Raw genomic sequence first — 13,180 nt, forward strand, 5'->3', positions numbered from 1 at the left:
GTGAGAAGGGATATTAGCTCTGACAATGTGGAATCTGTATGGGTAGAATTGAGAAATACCGATGGACTAAAAGCGTTAGTGGGTGTCATATATAGACCCCCAAACTGCAGTGGTGAGGTTGGGAATGGCATTAAACAAGAAATTAGTGATGCATGTAATAAGGGAATATCGGTGCTCATGGATGATTTTAATCTTCACATAAATTGGGCAAATCAAATTAGCCGCAATGCCGTAGAGGAGGAATTCCTGGAGTGTATACGGGATGGTTTTCTTGACCAACATGTGGAGGAACAAACTAGAGAGCAGGCCATCTTAGACTGGGTATTGTGTAATGAGAAGGGAATTATTGCCAATCTGGCTGTACGAGATCCCTTGGGGATGAGCGACCATAACATGAGAGAATTTTTTATCAAGATGAGAGTGAAGTAGTTGATTCGGAGACTAGGATGCTAAATCTTAATAAAGGGAACTATGAGGATATGAGGCGTGAGTTGGCCTTGATAGATTGGGGAGAGTTACTTAAAGGGATGACAGTGGATAGACAATGTGAAACATTCAAGGAACGCATGGAGGAACTACAGCAACTGGTCATTCCTGTCTGGCACAAAAGCAAAGGGGGTAAGAGGGCCAATCCAAGGCTTACAAAGGAAATTAGAAATAGTATCCGATCCAAGGAAGAAGCATACAGATTGGCCAAGAAAAATAATAGGTCTGAGGATTGGGGGCAGTTTAGAATTCAGCAAAGAAGGACGAAGGAATTGATTAAGAAGGGGAAAGTACAGTACAAAAGGAAGCTTGCAGGGAACATAAAGACTGACACTAAGAGTTTCTACAGATACGTGAAGAGAAAGAGATTGGTAAAGAGAAATGTAGGCCCACTGCAGAGAGAAACAGGGGAATGCATAATAAGGGACAAAGAAATGGCTGAGCAATTAAATACATACTTTGGTTCTGCCTTCACAAATGAGGACACAAATCAGGGGCGGGATTCTCCGACCCCCCGCCGGGTCGGAGAATCGCCGGGGGCTGGCGTGAATCCCGCCCCCGTCGGTTGCCGAATTCTCCCGCACCGGATATTCGGCGGGGGCGGGAATCGCGCCGTGCCGGTTGGCGGCCCCCCCCCCCCCGGCGATTCTCCGGCCCGGATGGGCCGAAGTCCCGCTGCTGGAATGCCTGTCCCGCCGGCGTGGATTAAACCACCTCTCTTACCGGCGGGAGAAGGCGGCGCGGGCGGGCTCCAGGGTCCTGGGGGGGGCCGATCTGGCCCCGGGGGGTACCCCCACGGTGGCCTGGCCCGCGATCGGGGCCCACCGATCCACGGGCGGGCCTGTGCCGTGGGGGCCTGTGCCCCTCCACTGCGCATGCGCGGGGATGCCGTGAGCGGCCGCTGACGCTCCCGCGCATGCGCCGCACGGCAAAGTCATTTCCGCGCCGGCTGGCAGGGCACCAAAGGCCTTTCCCGCCAGCTGGCGGGGCGGAAATCAGTCCGGCGCGGGCCTAGCCCCTCAAGGTTAAGGCTCGGCCGCTCAAGATACGGAGGATTCCGCACCTTTGGGGCGGCACGATGCCAGACTGATTTGCGCCGTTTTTGGCGCCGGTCGGTGGACATCGCGCCGATTGTGGAGAATTCCGCCCCAGATCCCAGAAATGTTAGAGAATTAAAGGTTTAGTGAGAGGGAAGAACTGAGGGAGATCAACATTAGAAGAGAAATGGTGCTGGAAAAACCAATGGGATTGAAGGCAGATTAATCCCCAGGGCCTGAGAATCTGCATCCCAGGGTGCTTAAGGAGGTGGCTCTGGAAATAGTGGATGCATTGGTGGTCATCTTCTGGGATTCTATAGACTCTGGAACTGTCCCTGCAGATTGGAGGGTAACTCACGTCACTCCGATATTCAAAAAGGAAGGTAGAAAGAAAGCAGGGAATTATAGACCAGTAAGCCTATCATCGGTAGTGGGGAAAATGCTTGAGTCCATTATCAAGGACTTTATAGCAGAACATTTAGAAAGCAGTGGCAGGATCAGTCAGAGTCAGCATGGATTTATGAAGGGAAAGTCATGCTTAACAAATCTGTTGGAATTCTTTGAAGATGTAACCAGTACAGTCGACAAGGGGGAGCCAGTCGATGTGGTATATTTGGACTTTCAGAAGGCGTTTGACAAAATCCCGCATAAGAGACTATTGTGCAAAATTAAAGCACATGGGATTGGGGGAAATGTATTGAGGTGGATAGAAAACTGGTTGGCAGAGAGGAAACAAAGAGTAGGGATTAATGGGTCCTTTTCAAATTGGCAGGCAGTAACCAGTGGGGTACCACAGGGATCGGTGCTGGGACCCCAGCTATTCACAATATATATTAATGATTTGGATGAGGGAACAACTGTAACATCTCAAAGTTTGCAGATGATACCAAATTAGGTGGGAGGGTAAATTGTGACGAGGATGCAGGGATCCTACAGCAAGATTTGGACAGGTTGGGCGAGTGGGCAAACCAATGGCAGATGCAGTATAATTTGGATAAGTGTGAGGTTATTCATTTTGGAAGCAAAAACAGGAAGGCAGATTACCACCTGAGTGGTTGTAAATTGGGAGGGGGTGTGTGCAGTGGGACCTGGGTGTCCTTGTGCACCATTCGCTGAAGGTAAGCATGCAGGTGCAGCAGGTGGTAAAGAAGGCTAATGGTATGTTAGCTTTCATTGCGAGAGGTTTCAAGTATAGAAGCAGGGATGTGTTGCTGCAATTATACAGGGCCTTGGTGAGGCCACACCTGGAGTATTGTGTACAGGTTCCATCTCCTTCTCTGAGGAAGGATGTTCTTGCTCTCGAGGGAGTGCAGCGAAGGTTTACCAGACTGATTCCAGGGATGGCGGGACTGTCATATGAGGAGAGATTGACTAGGTTGGGATTGTTCTCGCTGGAGTTCAGAAGAATGAGGGGGGATCTCATAGAGACTTAAATTCTAACAGGACTGGACAGGGTAGATTATGGGAAGATGTTACCAATGATGGGGGTCACAGTCTGAGGATTCAGGGTAAACCATTTCGGACAGAGATAAGGAGACATTTCTTCACCCAAAGAGTGGTGAGCCTTTGGAATTCATTACCACAGGAAGTAGTTGATGCGAAAACTTTGAATATATTGAAGAGGCGGCTGGATATAGCACTGGGATAGAATGGGATCAAAGGCTATGGGGAGAACGCAGGATTAGGCCATTGAGTTGGATGATCAGCCATGATGGTGATGAATGGCGGAGCAGGCTCGAAGGGCCAAAAGGCCCCCTCCTGCTCCTATCTTCTATGTATCTATGTATTGCCATCACTGAATTCCCCCACTATCAACTACTGGGGGGCTACCATTGACCATAGAACATAGAACAATACAGTGCAGTACAGGCCCTTCGGCCCACGATGTTGCACCGAAACAAAAGCCATCTAACCTACACTATGCCATTATCATCCATATGTTTATCCAATAAACTTTTAAATGCCCTCAATGTTGGCGAGTTCACTACTGTAGCAGGTAGGGCATTCCACGGCCTCACTACTCTTTGCGTAAAGAACCTACCTCTGACCTCTGCCCTATATCTATTACCCCTCAGTTTAAAGTTATGTCCCCTCGTGCCAGCCATATCCATCCGCGGGAGAAGGCTCTCACTGTCCACCCTATCCAACCCCCTGATCATTTTGTATGCCTCTATTAAGTCTCCTCTTAACCTTCTTCTCTCCAACGAAAACAACCTCAAGTCCATCAGCCTTTCCTCATAAGATTTTCCCTCCATACCAGGCAACATCCTGGTAAATCTCCTCTGCACCCGCTCCAAAGCCTCCACGTCCTTCCTATAATGCGGTGACCAGAACTGTACGCAATACTCCAAATGCGGCCGTACCAGAGTTCTGTACAGCTGCAACATGACCTCCCGACTCCGGAACTCAATCCCTCTACCAATAAAGGCCAACACTCCATAGGCCTTCTTCACAACCCTATCAACCTGGGTGGCAACTTTCAGGGATCTATGTACATGGACACCTAGATCCCTCTGCTCATCCACACTTTCAAGAACTTTACCATTAGCCAAATATTCCGCATTCCTGTTATTCCTTCCAAAGTGAATCACCTCACACTTCTCTACATTAAACTCCATTTGCCACCTCTCAGCCCAGCTCTGCAGCTTATCTATATCCGTCTGTAACCTGCTACATCCTTCCACACTATCGACAACACCACCGACTTTAGTATCGTCTGCAAATTTACTCACCCACCCTTCTGCGCCTTCCTCTAGGTCATTGATAAAAATGACAAACAGCAACGGCCCCAGAACAGATCCTTGTGGTACTCCACTTGTGACTGTACTCCATTCTGAACATTTCCCATCAACCACCACCCTCTGTCTTCTTTCAGCTAGCCAATTTCTGATCCACATCTCTAAATCACCCTCAATCCCCAGCCTCCGTATTTTTTGCAATAGCCTACCGTGGGGAACCTTATCAAATGCTTTGCTGAAATCCATATACACCACATCAACTGCTCTACCCTCGTCTACCTGTTCAGTCACCTTCTCAAAGAACTCAATAAGGTTTGTGAGGCATGACCTACCCTTCACAAAGCCATGCTGACTATCCCTGATCATATTATTCCTATCTAGATGATTATAAATCTTGTCTCTCATAATCCCCTCCAAGACTTTACCCACTACAGACGTGAGGCTGACCGGTCTATAGTTGCCGGGGTTGTCTCTGCTCCCCTTTTTGAACAAAGGGACCACATTTGCTGTCCTCCAGTCCTCTGGCACTATTCCTGTAGCCAATGATGACATAAAAATCAAAGCCAAAGGTCCAGCAATCTCTTCCCTGGCCTCCCATAGAATCCTAGGATAAATCCCATCAGGTCCCGGGGACTTATCTATTTTCAGCCTGTCCAGAATTGCCAACACCTCTTCCCTACGTACCTCAATGCCATCTATTCTATTAGCCTGGGGCTCAGCATTCTCCTCCACAACATTATCTTTTTCCTGAGTGAATACTGACGAAAAATATTCATTTAGTATCTCGCCTATCTCTTCAGACTCCACACACAATTTCCCATCCCTGTCCTTGACTGGTCCTACTCTTTCCCTAGTCATTCGCTTATTCCTGACATACCTATAGAAAGCTTTTGGGTTTTCCTTGATCCTTCCTGCCAAATACTTCTCATGTCCCCTCCTTGCTCGTCTTAGCTCTCTCTTTAGATCCTTCCTCGCTACCTTGTAACTATCCATCGCCCCAACCGAAACTTCACACTTCATCTTCACATAGGCCTCCTTCTTCCTCTTAACAAGAGATTCCACTTCCTTGGTAAACCACGGTTCCCTCGCTCGACGCCTTCCTCCCTGTCTGACCGGTACATACTTATCAAGAACACGCAGTAGCTGATCCTTGAACAAGCCCCACTTATCCAGTGTGCCCAACACTTGCAGCCTACTTCTCCACCTTATCCCCCCCAAGTCACGTCTAATGGCATCATAATTGCCCTTCCCCCAGCTATAACTCTTGCCCTGCGGTGTATACTTATCCCTTTCCATCATTAACGTAAACGTCACCGAATTGTGGTCACTGTCCCCAAAGTGCTCTCCTACCTCCAAATCCAACACCTGGCCTGGTTCATGACCCAAAACCAAATCCAACGTGGCCTCGCCTCTTGTTGGCCTGTCAACATATTGTTTCAGGAAACCCTCCTGCACACACTGTACAAAAAACGACCCATCTATTGTACTCGAACTATATCTTTTCCAGTCAATATTTGGAAAGTTAAAGTCTCCCATAATAACTACCCTGTTACTTTCGCTCATATCCAGAATCATCTTCGCCATCCTTTCCTCTACATCCCTAGAACTATTAGGAGGCCTATAAAAAACTCCCAACAGGGTGACCTCACCTTTCCTGTTTCTAACTTCAGCCCATACTACCTCGGAAGAAGAGTCCCCATCTAGCATCCTCTCCGCCACCGTAATGCTGCTCTTGACTAGCAGCGCCACACCTCCCCCTCTTTTGCCTCCTTCTCTGAGCTTACTAAAACACCTAAACCCCGGAACCTGCAACATCCATTCCTGTCCCTGCTCTATCCATGTCTCCGAAATGGCCACAACATCGAAGTCCCAGGTACCAACCCACGCTGCCAGTTCCCCTACCTTGTTTCGTATACTCCTGGCATTGAAGTAGACACACTTCAAACCACTTACCTGAACACTGGCCCCCTCCTCCAACGTCAAATCTGTGCTCCTGACCTCTATACTCTCATTCTCCCTTACCCTACAATCCAGGTTCCCATGCCCCTGCTGCATTAGTTTAAACCCCCCCAAAGAGCACTAACAAATCTCCCCCCCAGGATATTTGTGCCCCTCAGGTTCAGATGTAGACCATCCTGTCTGTAGAGGTCCCACCTTCCCCAGAAAGAGCCCCAGTTATCCAGAAATCTGAATCCCTCCCGCCTGCACCATCCCTGTAGCCACGTGTTTAAATGTTCTCTCTCCCTATTCCTCATCTCACTATCACGTGGCACGGGCAACAACCCAGAGATAACAACTCTGTTTGTTCTAGTTCTGAGCTTCCATCCTAGCTCCCTGAAAGCCTGCCTGACATTCTTGTCCCCTTTCCTACCTATGTCGTTAGTGCCAATGTGGACCACGACTTGGGGCTGCTCCCCCTCCCCCCTAAGGACCCGGAAAACACGATCCGAGACATCACATACCCTTGCACCTGGGAGGCAACATACCAAACGTGAGTCTCTCACGCTCCCACAAAATCTCCTATCTGTGCCCCTGACTATAGAGTCCCCAATTACTAATGCTCTGCTCCTCTCCCCCCTTCCCTTCTGAGCAACAGGGACAGACTCCGTGCCAGAGGCCCGTACCCCATGGCTTACCCCTGGTAAGTCCCCCCCCCCACAAGTATCCAAAGCGGTATACTTGTTTCTCAGGGGAACGACCGCAGGGGATCCCTGCACTGACTGTTTTTTCCCAGTCCCTCTTACAGTTACCCACCTATCTCCAATCTTTGGTGTAACTAATTCCCTGAAGCTGCTATCTATGACCCCTTCTGCCTCCCGAATGATCCGAAGTTCTTCCAACTCCAGCTCCAGTTCCCTAACTCGGTCTTGGAGGAGCTGGAGATGGCAGCACTTCCTGCAGGTAAAATCAGCAGGGACACTAACGGCATCCCTCACCTCAAACATCCTGCAGGAGGAACATTGCACTCCCTTCCCTGCCATTCCTCTAACTTTCTACCAAGATCTGGCTAACTGAACTGAACTGGAATAGCCACATAAATACTGTAGCTACAAGAGCAGGTCAGAAGCTAGGAATCCTGCGGTCAGGAACTCACCACCTGATTCCCCAAAGCCTGTCCACCATCTACAAGGTACAAGACAGGAGTGTAATGGAATACTTCCCACTTGCCTGGATGAATGCAGCTCCAACAATACTTAAGAAGCTCGACCACCAGTGATCCACTTGATGGTAACCCCATCCACCACCTTCAACATTCACTCCCTCCGCCACCGACGCATAGGGGCAGCCGTGTGTGCCATCTACAAGATGCACTGTAGAAACTCACCAAGGCTCCTTTGACAGCACCTTCCAAACCCACAACCACTAACACCTGGAAGGACAAGGGCAACAGACACATGGAAACACCACCACCTACAAGTTCCCCTCCAAGCACACACCTCCTAACGTGGAAATCTATCACCATTGTAGCAATAAGGCCCTGTTCACATTGATTTCAGGCATGATGGGAAGCTTTTGGTCAACTTGGAATAAGGCATATCCAGGGACCTGCTGATGACCTATCTAACCGAAAGTTTGCAAAGTGCAAAAAGCAGGAACTTGCAACGGAATAAAACGACACCTGTAACCACAATGTCTGAACATTGGAAAAACAATGTCTGAAGGATCGACCAGTGGTTAGAAGAATGAGGTCATTCAGCCATTGTGCTCTTGGATTGGACTTGATCCCTTCCAGGAGGGTGTCGGAGGGACAAATAGGCAGCTCTTGACTCATTTCTGGTAGCATAGCCTAGGGCCAACCTCGCACATACAACATCCTGGGTGCAGGGCTCAGCAAACAGAAGGGACCTCCGAAGAAGAAGAAAAAGAACTTGACCAGTTCCAATGGGGTAATATCTACCTTATGTTGAAAGGTGTGAGTCTTGAGAAAAATTGTGATCATTTGTTTAGCATGAGATTTGAATACATAGTGCATTTTATTGAAGTTTAGTTAATAAAATTGTGTTGAATCGTAAGTTCAATGGAGAGTGTTTGTTTTACCTCTTGTAACAGTTGTCACTTTAATAAATGTTTGGCTGCTCATATTACTGCAGTGATGTCAGAGTGTGGGTGGAACTGGGCTGTCTGTCCGCTTTTTATTTTTGTTTTAGGCTGTTTGCTGCAAGGTGTGTTTTAGTTTCGTTTTCAGTGTTGGAGCTGAAGCCAGACAGAGCAGGTGTACTGTTGATCTCTCTGCCATGAAAAGACTATCTCTTGGTCATTTGGTGAATTCAGAATTATAACTGTTCTCCGTAGTGAATGTAAACCTAATGTGCTTCTGTTAAAAAGTGCTTCTTTTGTCTTCTGGATGTTGTTTGGGAAGTTATTAAGAATTACTTAGAGTTGTATTATTTGGGGGGTGTATTTGAATTAATGGTTGCTAAGATGTTCACTGTATGTTTTAAAAAGGTTAACTTGAGTTCATAGAATAAACATTGTTTTGTTTTTAAAAATACTTTTCCATTTCTGCTGTACCACACGTGTAGAGTGAGCCGTGTGCTCCCTATACAGCAATCTATTAAAAGTTGTGGGTCAGGTGAACTCCATGATATACTTTGGGGTTCGCTAAACCCTGGCCCATAACACAGTACAGAGACCGAGAGGCTCAACACTGCTCCTTCACTGTCATTGGGTCAAAGTCGTGGAACTCCCTCCCTAACAGCACTGTGGGTGTACCTACACCACATGGACTGCAGCGGCTCAAGATGGCGGCTCACCGCCACATTCTCCAGGGCAATTAGCATTGGGCAATAAACGCTGGCCCAGCCTGCGAAGCTCGCATTCAATGAAATAAATAAGAAGGACATGAACATTGCATAGAAATTGAGTCCATGTTGCTCTTCATCCTCCTCCACACAAGCACAGTCCTATCTCTCTGTGCACCTTTGTACCCTGGTCTCCCATCCACCTAACTAACCTATTCCTAAATCCTGAGCAGGATTTTCCCCACGGGCTTTGGGATCCTGATGTCAGGGTGGAATGGGGGTCAGAAGATGCCAGTGTGGTGGAGACATTCGCCCAGCAGTGACGTGAGCCTGAACTATCCAGAATGCAGGCTCAGGGCCCTCTGTACAACTTTTAAAACGGTTGTAAAAGTAAACGAGGATTGCCCTTATCTGCCAGGCCTCCCTGGTGGGTCTGGGACCCTTCCGCAGGGCGGCCTGGGGCAGAAGCTGAAGCTGAAGATAGGCAGGCAGGGAGGGCCACCGTGCTGGTGGGCATGTAGCCCTGCCTCCTCCCCCCCGCCCAACTCACCCCCTCCCATTCCACCCTCCGGGGAAATGGCCAGAGGGTGCGATGATGCTAGCCAACTGGCATACCAGTCACTGGCGTGTGTATCTACCCATCCCCCACCTCTCCCAACCCCCGTGTTTGGCCCCATCAGGCTTAAAGATCCAGCCCCCAACCTCTGCTTCAATCACTATCTCCGGCTCCCGAAATTACCACGCCTCACACAGCTTGATAAATCACTTACGTGGGTGAACACCAGAGGGAGCCATTGTGCCACATATTCAACATTCAGGAGCAAGTGCCCCTGCTGTGACCTGTCAACATTTTCCTGAACAATAACAGATAATAAATCCATGCGACTCTTTTCTCCTCCACACACCCAAACTCACAATGAGTTCCGATGGCAATTGCTGAATAGCCGGTGGGACAAAATGCAGGGCATTATCCATAAGCACAGGCTATTCACAGCGCTGAACCAGCTGCTGGGCATTGCAAGAAATTGAATTTATATAATGGACCGAGTTTTACACCGGCGGGATTTTACAGTCACGCCGAAGTCCACGGACCTTTGACTGGCTCACCGCATTTTACAGCCCAGCCGCCTCCCGCCAGGGGGCCAGGAAATTCCCCAATGCCCATCGTCTTCAAAAACGTTTCACAATCGCCGAGGTGCTTTCAGATGGAGGAGACACTGCAGCTACTCTGTGCACAGGAAGCTCCCATCCAACAGCAATTTGTTCATGTTGAGGACACTTTAGGAACTTTCCAGCGGTTATTGGATAGGCATATGGAGTGCACTAGAATTATTGGGAGTAGGTTGATATGATCGTAGTTTCAGACTAGTTCGCACAACATCGTGGGCCGAAGGGCCTGTACTGTGCTGTACAGTTCTATGTTCTCTGGTGTGACTGAATGGACCGAATCTCATGGATGTTGGTCACATGGGGAAGGACGTCCCGTGGGGCAATGGGTTCAGGAGTACAGGATGTCTTTCCTCCGCTTTCCTCCTCTGCCAACTACTCTGCCTCATCATTAGTGGGCGGCAGGGCAGCACAGTGGTTAGCACTGGTGCTTCAGAGCAGCAGAGACCCAGGTTCGATTCCCGGCTTGGGTCACTGTCTGTGCTGAGTCTGCACGTTCTCCCCGTGTCCGCGCGGGTTTCCTCCGGGTGCTCCGGTTTCCTCCCACAAGTCCCGAAAGGCGTGCTTGTTTGGTGAATTGGACATTCTGAATTCTCCCTCTGTGTACCCGAACAGGCGCCGGAATGTGGCGACTGGGGGATTTTCGCAGTAACTTCATTGCAGTGTCAATGTAAGCCTGGGGCTCAAAGCATGATGCCGCCATTTTGAACAGGTTACATACACCATAAGCCAGGTTAGTGTGCAAAACTAACCGGTGTTCTAACCGAGGTGTTCAATACGATTAAAGGAGGCGGTAGAGTCGCCAGAGAGAAACTTTTTGCTCCGGCGGTAGGAGGCCAGAAGAAGAGGACGCAAACTTCCCCGATTCTCTCCCGAGAAAACTATCGAGTCTGGGATAGTGGGGGGAGTGGGGAGGGGAGAGGGGGGTAACAATTGGACAAGAGTACTCAGGGTACGAAGGGTTAAGGAAGAAAGTTGGATAAAATGGATTTAAAATCCAGCTTGGCCAGGGGCTAGTTGAATGGTGAAACAGCCTCAATGGGTAGACAGCTTGCTCTTGTCCCCACACTCGAGGTCTGAAGGAGATACTCAAAAGATCGGAGGATCATTACAGCTGAAAAGGCCGATTCAGTCCACCTGGAATCATCCACTCTGAGATCCACCGGAACATGAGGAATAGGAGCAGAAGTGGATCATCAAGCTGCTCCACCATTCGATACGATCACGACCGCTCTTGGTCTATGACTCCATTATCCCGCCCGCTCTCCATATCCCTTAATTCCCCGAGAGACCAACAATCTGTCTATCCCAGCCTTAAATGTATTCAACGATGGAGCATCCTCTGGGGTCACAACCCTTCGAGTGAAGAAATTTCTTCTCATCTCAACCTCAGTGGACGGGCTGAATGGACTCGGACTCTTGTCAATAGAAAGGCGGAGGTTGACAGGTGACCTGATAGAGGTCTGCAAGATTATGAGGGGCTTGGATAGGGTGGATGGGCAGGCACTCTTTCCCAGGGTGGATGGGTCAGTCACCAGGGGCATAGGTTTAAGGTCCATGGGGCAAAGTTTAGAGGAGGTGTACGAGGCAGGTTTTTTTTACACAGAGGGTGGTGAGTGCCTGGAACGCGTTGCCAGGGGAGGTTGTGGAAGCAGATACATTTACGGCGTTCAAAAGGCATCTTGACAAACGGATGGATCTGATGGGTATAGAAGAATACGGCACAAGGAAGTGCTGAGGGTTTTGGCACAGGCTGGTATCATGACCAGTACAGGCCTGGAGGGCCGAAGGGCCTGTTCCTGTGCTGTATTGTTCTTTGTTCTTAAATGACCGCCCCCCCCCCCCTTTATCCCCGAGGCTGTGACCCTGTGTTTTAGATTTCCCAACCAGGGTAAACAATCTCTCAACACCCACCCAGCGCGGTGGCACAGTGGCTAGCACTGCTGTGTCCCAGCACCCGAGACCCAGGTTCAATTCCGACCTTGGGTGACTGTGTGAAGTTTGCACGTTCTCCCCGTGTCTGCGTGGATTTCCCTCAGGTGCGTTTTGTAATGTTCTTTCAGATATTTTACGAATAAAGTATATTTTTGCAAAAACAAAGCCTCCACTTATAAACCCAAGATTCCATACTGCTTTGTTAACTAATCTCTCAATATGTCTTGTCACCTTCAAAGATCTGTGCACGTAAATGTCCCAGGCCCCCACCTTCCTGCACACTCTTCACCATTCTGCCATTAAGATTCTAGTGCCCCTCTTCTGCCAAAATGCATCCTTTTTAATACTCTCAATATTAAATTTCATCCTTCACTTGTCTATCCATTGGTTAACCTATCTATTGCAGGATGTAGGTGGGCATTGGTTGCCAATGTTGGGCGATACTGTGTCGGACTTACACCCTGATAAATGAGCACAAACAATGAGGTCCGGTCTCCACACATTCCCACAAAACCCGGCCTTGTAATTCTAGCAGAGTAAGAAGTCTTACAACACCAGGTTAAAGTCCAACAGGTTTGTTTCGAATCACTAGCTTTCGGAGCGCTGCTCCTTCCTCAGGTGAATGAAGAGGTATGTTCCAGAAACATATATATAGACAAATTCAAAGATGCAAGACAATGCTTAGAATGCGAGCATTTGCAGTTAATTAAGTGTAATTCCAGCAGCCTGGCACAAGGTGGCAGTGTGGCTGCGCCCCAGCCGGCAGTCCCTGACAAGCTTCGGAAGGGGCTGCCGTAAAATTTCCTGGAATGGTTTGCCGGCGTGACTCTGGCGCAAAGTCGATGGAAACCTGGGAGGTGGGTGGGAGGGGGATAAATCGTGCGAGCAATTCTCCGACGGTGAGAACATTGTGAGAATATACCTCGCACAAACACTGGGCAGCCAAACTGTACGGTGGCTCTGTGAAGTGTGCATGTGGCGATATGAAAGGTCTTTCTGCAGAGGTAGATTTGTGTTCAGATAAGATTTTTATTGGTGTTTTGTGGGCGTTACATCCCAAAAGGCCACTGCTGGG

This window comes from Scyliorhinus torazame, chromosome 1 (genome assembly GCF_047496885.1).
Source record: "Scyliorhinus torazame isolate Kashiwa2021f chromosome 1, sScyTor2.1, whole genome shotgun sequence".
Classification (NCBI taxonomy): domain Eukaryota; kingdom Metazoa; phylum Chordata; class Chondrichthyes; order Carcharhiniformes; family Scyliorhinidae; genus Scyliorhinus; species Scyliorhinus torazame.